The sequence below is a fragment of the Elephantulus edwardii genome, unplaced genomic scaffold, assembly GCF_000299155.1.
Source record: "Elephantulus edwardii isolate Elephantulus edwardi_28Jun2011 unplaced genomic scaffold, EleEdw1.0 scaffold00158, whole genome shotgun sequence".
NCBI classification, from domain to species: domain Eukaryota; kingdom Metazoa; phylum Chordata; class Mammalia; order Macroscelidea; family Macroscelididae; genus Elephantulus; species Elephantulus edwardii.
The window spans coordinates 981519-990695 of record NW_006399908.1 but is presented as its reverse complement, the minus strand read 5'-3'; the positions used below and the strand labels follow the sequence as shown (position 1 = coordinate 990695).

The 9177-nt window shown below is 39.5% G+C and overlaps 1 protein-coding gene across 1 annotated transcript in view; it reads left to right on the top strand.

The window, feature by feature from the left end:
• Positions 1 to 9177, top strand: part of LOC102846030 (putative glycerol kinase 5-like) — a 92212-nt gene that overhangs the window by 22820 nt on the left and 60215 nt on the right. The gene's annotated exons all lie outside the window — the stretch shown is intronic.

Genomic DNA, 9177 nt, shown 5'->3' with positions numbered 1-9177 from the left:
CTTTGGAATGGGAACAAATATAGATCTCTTCCAGTCAGTTGACCAAGTGGTTGTTCTCCAGATTTCTTGGCACAACTTGGTGAGCACATCCAGGGCAACACACATTTTCTATTATATGTGAGTGATTTATTAACATTTAATAAAAAGCAACTTTGGTATGAAATCTATATTGAAGGCTGTAGTCTTGATCATCTGCACCAAGTGTTTCAAATCCTCTTCACTTTTAACAAGCAAAGTGTCATCTGCATAATGCAGATTGTTAATGAAGAAGATGTGGTATCAGGATCGGAGAAGCTTCATTAAGCCCAGCTTCTTGAATGATTAGTTCAGAATACGGATTGAATAAGTATGCAGAAAGGAGGTAGAGCCTGCACACATGACTTTCTTGATTTTAAACCATGCAGTGTTCCTATGTTCTGTTCAGGTAGCAGCTTCCTGGTCTGTATATAGTTTTCAAAGAGCACAATTGAGTGTGCTGGGATTCCCATTCTTCACATTGTTAGCCATAATTTGCCATGATCCACACAGTCAAATGTCTTTGCACAGTCAATAAAACACCAGTAGACATTCTTCTGATATTCTTTGCTTTCTGTCAGGATCCCCATGATATCCTAGTGCCATGGCCTCTTGTAATCCCTACTTCAGCTTCTGGCAGTTCACTGTCAGTGTTCTATTTTAACCATTTTAGTATGACCTTCAACAATGTTTTCTTGCATGTGATATTAATGATGTCACATTTGGTAATTTCCACGTCTGTTGGATCATTTCTCCTGGGATTGCAGAATAACTATGACTCTCTTCCAGTCAGTTGGCCAAGTAGCTGTCTTCCAAATTTCTTGCCACATGCTGGTGAACATGTCCAGGGCTCCATCTGTTATATGAAACATGTCACACTGTTCCTTGATCCTTATTTTTTGTCATTACCTTCAGTGTAGCTTGAATTTCTTCCTTCATTACCATTGGCTCTTTATCGTATTCTCCTTCTTGAAATGTTTCAATGTTGACTAATTCTTTTAGGTACAATGGTTCTGTCTGTTCCCTCTGTCCTCTTTGGATGCTGCCTGGATCCTTCAAGATTTGCCCATACCATCTCTTAGTATTGTACCTCGATAGTTTGGCACACTCCCTAAGAAGAACATGAGGTGTTTCAGAAGATGTTAACATCTTGCTTGGAAGAACAGGACAGACACGCTGTTACAGAGAGAACAACACATAGTCTTCTGTTCTTTGGACCCTCTGTACTTTCATGGAAAGAGAACTAATTAAGGTGCCTTTTGTTACAATCAACAAAACTTATTCTCTTCTTAACTTTGTTTATCTTCTTGATCTAATTTTAGTTTGATATTCAATAAAATTCAGATTTCACCACTTGGTCATGTTTGGGGCTGGTGAGCAGTCCAGGTTGGTGGAGTGGGGGAAGTGCCCTCAAAAGATCTGGGGTACCAATTTGTGTGTGTGTGTGTGTGTGTGTAATTATTGGAGGAGACACCATCATTTATGTAAATCATTCTAAGCAGTGACATACTCATATTTTCTTGATTTCACCACCAATTTGGGAAGATTTGCTGATTTTTCTTTTTCCCTTTTAGTCTCTCTCATTTCCAGGATTCTAGCCTAGAATCTTTGCTGTCTGCTTCTGTCCTTTGATTGCTCCTATGTTTTCCTTCACTCACCTTAGGCTTCTAGAACGCCCGGGGAGCCCTGATAATGCAATGGTTGATTGTTCTGCTGCTGAATGGAAGGCCCTGCGCCACCACTGGCTTGAACCCCCCCACTTCTGTGTGAGGACAGCAGCCAGCTCCTGCATTGCCGCCTTTCAGAGCTTTCAGATCACTTCTCCGTCCTCTTTGAGGGCCAAATGAATAAGCAAATCATAGGGAAAAAAAGTATTTGGGGAAAAAAAATAGACCCCAGAGTGTTTGTTAGACTCAAGGATGGTCAGCCTTCCATTTGCTGACTTGGGGCATGTTGTCAGGAGACACTGAAGCTGGCGAATACGTCATGCTTGGTAAGATTGAGGGCCATGGACAATGACGGAGACCCTTGGTGAGATGGACTGAAAACTTAAGCCCCATCAGAAGACTCAAAGGTGAGGATGAAGCAGGAACTGGCCATGTTGTCAGACGTAAAGTCGCCTGGAGGTGGAGACGACTCCGCAGCAACTAATACCAGTGGAATTCAAGGCATTCTGGGTGTTTGAGAGAATTAAAAAAGACACATAGAAACGGCATAATCAAGAAAATGGCGTAATCCCTCATTACTAGGAGCTAACATTCTGATCTTTAAGTTTGGAGGTAATTTGACTCTACTTTTTCAGGCCAGAATAATGACCTTCACTCTGAGTGAAATGGTAGGCAGGGACTTTGAGCAGAAGGTGATGTAATCTGAGCTGGCACTGAGGTATTAGCTTTTAAGACTGTGATGAGACATGTGCCACTCCCATTTATTGTTCTTATTAAAAACATTTGTTAAAATCTACTTTGTTGTTGCTTCTTCCTCTTCTTTTTCTTTATGCATTTAAACCTCTGTAATGGTTATTAAACCATTACATTTAATGATGACATGAGAGGGAGATAAACATTTCTATTTAAACTATCATTTTGACCTGAAGTCATAAATTCTTGTTTTTAAATTAACATACAGTCAAATGGAATTTTCCCCCTAATACACTGTTCTAAGTTTTAACTCATTAAAAAACTTCATTACTGTCAAGTTGATTCCTACTTTTTTCTTTTTTTAAAAAAATTAATTTTAATGAATGTTTACAGAGACTTGGGGTTTCCAGTCATTCATTGCTGCACTTTTCTCTCTACCCAACACCTTCCCCCTGCCCAATTAACTCTTCTCCTTGAAGAGAAAGAAAAACTCTCTCATTGTTAAGCAACCCCCCGCCGCAAGTCCACTCCACTATGCAGCCTTCACTCTGGACTTCTGTAATGACATAAATACCAAATTATATATCCCTTTTAAACAGTTCTCTCCCTCATCTGTTTCAATGAACTATATATCCCTTCTCCCCTCCTTTTCTGTCTTCCCTCGACCCTGACGTCAGTCCCATTTTACAACAGTGGCCCTATGTAATAATTGCCCTTTTGTGACTGAGATATTTCACTCAGCATAATGTCCTCCAGGGTCATCCATTTTGCATAATATTTCATGAGTTCATTGTTTTTTAATGCTGCATAGTATTCCATTGTGTGACTGTACCAGAGCTTCTCTATCCATTTGTTGATGGGCACTTGGGTTGTTTTCAGCTCTTTGCTATTGTGAACAAAGCCGCAATGAACATGGGTGTGCATATATCTGCTTGGGTGGCAGTTATGGTTTCTTCAGGGTAAATTCCCAGTAGTGGAATTGCTGGATTAAATGGTATCTCTATTTGCAACTTTTTGAGAAAGCACCATACAGCCTTCCTTAGTGGTTGCACCATTTTATACTCCCACCAGCAGTGACTTAAGTGTTCCAGTTTCTCCACAACCTCGCCAGCATTTGATGTTTGCTGTTCTGCTAAATTTTGCTTTTCTTACTGGGGTGAGATGATATCTCATAGTTGTTTTGTGATTTCTACTTTTTTTACCATCTTCTAGGACAGTAGAATTGCCTACAAATTTTCATAGATTTTTTATGAATCTTTATGGAAGCAGATTGGCCAGCCTTCCACTTATGGAGTTGCGGGAACACATATGTGTGTACAGTTAACCTGAAAAACTCCATTGTGATATACCTGTGTAGCTTTACCCATTTTGGTGAGCACTGATATATTCTTTGTGACTATAGTTTTGTTTTTTTTAAAATAATTTTATGTAAGTGGTCTGATATAATATGCAGCCTTTTGAGACCAGATTTTTTTTCAGCATATTGTTTTTGAGATGTCCATGTTGTTAGGTTTATCAATGTTGTTGTATGTGCTGTTGAGTTGATTACAACTCATAGTGACCCTGTAAACAATGTCTCTGAACCTTAACCTTTCCTGAGTGAACCTTATTGTATCTGACACCTGTGACCCATTGCCACGGTCACTGTGTCAGTCTGTCTCTTCCAGAGTGTTCCTCTCTGCACTGACTTACTGCACTTCCAAGTGTAATGTCTTTCTCCAAGGACTGACCCCTCCTGACAACATGACAGAGTTTCAAAATCCTTACTTGCAAGGAGCAGCTTGGTTTCACTTGCTCCAAGATAGGCCTCTTTGTTCTCTTGGCAGTCCCTGTGTGTTCAGTACTCTCCTCTAGCACCACAACTCAAAGGCATTGGTTCTTCTTCTGTCATCCTTAAGAGAAGACCATGGCCTGGATCAGGCACACCTCAGTCTTTAGACTGACATCTTTGCTTTTTAGTACTTTGGAGAGGCCCCTGATAGCAGATTTCCCCAGGCACCTTATCTTTTGATTTCCTGACTGCTGGTGTCAATGATGCTGATTGTGTATCTGAGCAAGAGAAAATAGTCAGGCTTTTCTCCATCTGTCGTGATACTACCTATAGTCCTGGTGATGAGGATTTTTGTTTTGTTGATGCTTTTTTATTTTGAGATGCAGTCCTTATTGAAGGCTGTAATCCTTGATCTTCTGCAGCAACTACTTCCAGTTTTCATCCATTTAGGCAAGCAAGGTTGTATCATCTGCACATTCTTCTGACTAATGGATGAGTGTTCCTCCAAACCTGATGCCATATTCTTCTTCATAAAGTCTAACCTCTTGAATGGTCTGTTCAAGCATATAGCTTGAAAAGGTATGGAGAAAGAACACATCCATGATACACTGTTGTCTTGATTTTGAACCATACAGTGCTCCCTTGCTCTCTTCGGACAACAGCTGCTTGGTCTACGTCTAGGTTTCGCATGAGCGCAATTAACTGTTCTGGGATTCCCATTCTCAATGTTAGCCACACTTTCTTATGATCCACACAGTCAAATGACTTTGCATAGTTGTTAAAACACAAATACACATCCTTCTGCTATTCTCTGCTTTCAGCCAAGATCTATCTGATATCAACAATGATATCCCTAGTGCCACGGCTTCTTCTAAACCCAGATTGTATTTCTGGCAGTTCTCTGTTCTGTACTGTTCTAGTCGTTTTTGGATAATCTTCAGGAAGATTTTGCTTGTTTATTAATAGTTGTGGTTATTGTTTAAGTTTTCTTACCACCTTGTGAGTAGGATTACATTTTAGGGATTTGAATGGTGTCCATTTTGCATAATAAACAAGTACAGGTTTAATGTGAACACTAGGGAATTGTGCTTTTAACCAAAGGCCTTGCTTCCGGCAATATAAATGCACCATCCCTGCATGGGAAGAAGATTGGCAATCTCCATGTTATTTATAGCCTAGGAAACCTGCTAGAAGATTAGCTATGAGTAGATTTTCACTTAGGGATGATGAGAATGAGAGAGAAGAGAAATATCTAAGAGTGGGATTGTTGGGTCATATGGCCAGTGGATATTGAGTAAAGAATTTCCAAACTTTTCCAGAATTTATCATTTTCCACATTAGTGATATTGTCTTTCTACAAATTTTTCTTTTCTTTTTATTTATTTGGGGTTTTTTTAACTAATATTGTTTTAATATAACCTGCAAGCAAAATCCTGTTGAAGATTATAAAAAAAGGACTAGAACGCTACATTGACAGAGAACTACCAGCATATAAGCTAGTTTTAGAAGAAGCCATAGCACTAGAGACATCATCGCCAATGACAGATGGATTTTGGCTGAAAGCAGAGAGTACCAAAGGAATGTCTGTTAGCGTTTCATTGACTATTCAAAGGCATTTGACTGTATGGATCACAAGAAATTGTGTCTAACCTTGAGAAAAATGGGAATCCCAGAACAGTTGATTATGCTCATGTGAAACCTCTACTTGGATCAGTAAGCAGTTATCAAAACAGAGCAAGGAAACACTGCATGATTAACATCAGGAAAGGAGTGTGTCAGGGATGCATCCTGTCTCCATACCTTTTCAATCTGTATACGGAACAGATCATCTGGGATGCTAGACTCTGTGAGGGGGAATGTAGCATCAGGAAGAATCCTTAACAATCTGTGTTACGCACGTAACACAGTCTTGCTTGCTGAAACTGAGGAGGACCTGAAGTGTTTGCTATAGAAAGTCAAGGGCTGTAGTCTTCAATATGGATTGAAGCTCAACATCAAGAAAATAAAGATTCTTACCACTGGGCCAATTGATAACACCATGATAGATGGAGAAGAGGTTGAGGTTATTAACAGTTTCAGCTTGCTTGGCTCCACAGTGGACACTCTTGGCACCAGCAGTCAGGAAATCAAAAGATTAATTACATCGGGAAAGTCTGCTGTCAGGGACCTCTCCAGAGTGCTAAAGAGCAATGATATCAGCCAAGAGACTAAGGTGTGCTTGATCCAGGCCATAGTCTTTGCAATTACATGCTGTGTATCAGAGAGCTGGACAATGCCTACGGATGATAGAAGGAGAATTGATGCCTTTCAGTTATGCTTCTAGAGGAGAGTATTGAACATACTATGACCATCAAGTGCAAACAGGTCTTGGAGAGGGTGAAACCAAATCTCTCTTTGAAGGCAGGATTTTGAAGCTCTATCTCACGTACTGGCATGTGGCCAGCAGGGACCATTCGCTGCAGGACATCATGCTTAGAAGAGTATAGGGACAGCACAGGAGAGGAAGACCCTGGATAAGATGGATTGGGGTAATGAGGGTAGACGTGTCAGAGTCAGTGAGACTGGCTCAAGATAGGGCAAGGTTCAGAGCTATTGTACAGAGGGTCTCTATGAGTCGTGGGTGAGTCATTGGTACATAACAGAAAGAACTATTTTTTATTCCTGCTGGTAATAGACAAGGGAACTTTGGTAGTCTCGTGGATAAGGAATTATGCTGCAAAATCAGAGGCACACAGTTTGAATTCCATATGAGGAAGATGAGCAATATCTTCCCCTATGATTTATAGCTTCTGCAGACTTGCTAGAAGGTCAACTATGAGTTGGTTCTGACTCATGGCACCTAACAACAACAATCGCAGTAGGAAAGAGTTTCAGTTATTACACATACTTGCCATCACTTGGAATTATGGTTTTTAGGTGCTGTTGAGTCAATTATGACCTACAAACGACCCTATAAACAGAGGTTCTGAACCTTATCCTATTCTTGTGCCATCCTCATCATCTCTGCCACACTTGATCCCATTGTTACAGTCACTGTATCAATCCATCTTCACTGAGGATCTACCCCTCACTGACTCTGCCCTCTTCTGAGCATGATGTCCTTTTCCAAGGACTTTGTCCTGCCTAACAACCTGCCCAAAGTATGTGAAATGAAGCCTCATCATCCTTCTCTCTTGGGAACATTCTGGCTGCATTTTATCCAAGACATATTTGTTTCTTCTCTTGGCAGTCCATGGGTTATATAGAACTCTTCTCAAGCACCACAACTCAAATGCATTGATTATTCTCTGTCAACTTAATTCACTGACCAACCTTCAAGTTAAAATAAATTACAAGACCATGGCTTGGATCAGGTGCACCTTAGTCTTTAAACTGACATTCTTTCTCTTTAATACTTTATAGAGACGTCAATGACTGCAGAATTTTTCCAGTGCAACACATCTTTTGATCTCTTGACTGCTGATACTAAGGTTGTTATATTCAAGTAAGATGAAATTATTGACAATGTCTATTTTTTTTCTTATTCTGTCATGATGTTGCCTATTCTCCTCAGTGGTGAGGATTTTTGTTTTCTTGATATTTTGAGATATAATCCATATAATCCATTGAGATATAAGTCTTTGATCTTATGCAGAAAACTTTTCAAGTCCCTCCACTTTAAGCAGGCAAGGTTGTGTCATCTGCATAAAGTAGGTTGTTGGTGAGTCTTCCCCTGATCCTGATGCTGCAGTCTTCATAAAGTCTTGCTTCTCAGGTGATTTGTTCAGCATACAAATTGAACAGGCATGGAGAAAAGATAAAGCCCTAATGCATACCTTCTGACTTTTAGACTGTGCAGTGTTCTTTTGCTCTGCTTGGACAATAGCCATTAGGTTTAGATCTCAGTCTTGCATGAGCACAAGTAAGTGTTCTGGGATCCCCATTCTTCTTAATGTTAGCCATAATTTGTTGTGACCTGTACAGTCTAATGCCCCTGCATAGTGAATGAGACACAGACAAAATATTGCATGTTTTCACTTATCTTAAATACTCAGAAATATTTAGTTTAGTGGCTTTCAGGGGGTTGGAGGATGGTAAATGACTACTGAGTTTTTACTTAGGGTGAAAAAGTTTTAGAAATAGTGATAATGGTTGTACAACATGATAAATGTAATTAATGTCACTAATTGCTTACTGAAAATGGATATAGTGACAAATTTTATAGTACCTATATTTAATGTGATAAATTTTAAATTTAAAAAAAAGCTATGCAGATTTGCCCCACCTTGTGGTGACCACAGGCCCTCTGATTGGAGAGGAACTTTTAACTCTTAGAGGTTGTAAAAGGGGCAAGAATAATACAGAGAAGACTGAGTGTGACTTCTGTGAGCTTCACAAAAGGGAACTGTCCCCAAAACAACATTCACAGTATCAAACAAATAACTTCAAGGACCTGGAAAGATGGGGTAATGGTGGGAATAATCCAGTGGGGATTAAGTTTATAAAACACAATGTGTGTGAATGACTGTATGAAACACAGTGTTTATGAAGGAAAGTGTGAAACACAATGCATACAAATTTTGCATGCAAACCAATATAAAATACATTTTAAAAAATTAATTATGGTATTAAAATAAAAAAAAATACAAGGTAAGACATGCCCCACACTCCTACACCTGCTTATTCTAATCACTGGGTCTAATGCTTGTTGCACATTAACTCGTACAGTTGAGTTTTCTCACAGTTGAAAGTTCAAGTTTTAGTGAACAATAATCTCAAGTCAAGTTAACAGCAAGATGCAATGCTTCAGTCCATTCAGACAGTTTTTCAATCAACAAGTGAAAGTCCACATTCAGTCCAGCAACATAAATGCAAGAAGCCCCTGGCTTCCTCCGTTGTCCAACAAGCTTTGTCTCATAGCAGCCACAAGTCAGCTCATCCTTCAGTTGTCTTTCAAGCAAAACTTTTTTTTTAATTTAGGTTGTTTATTTTTCATTTCAATGAACATCTACAGAGATTTTGGGATTCCATTCATTCATTGTTGCACCCTTC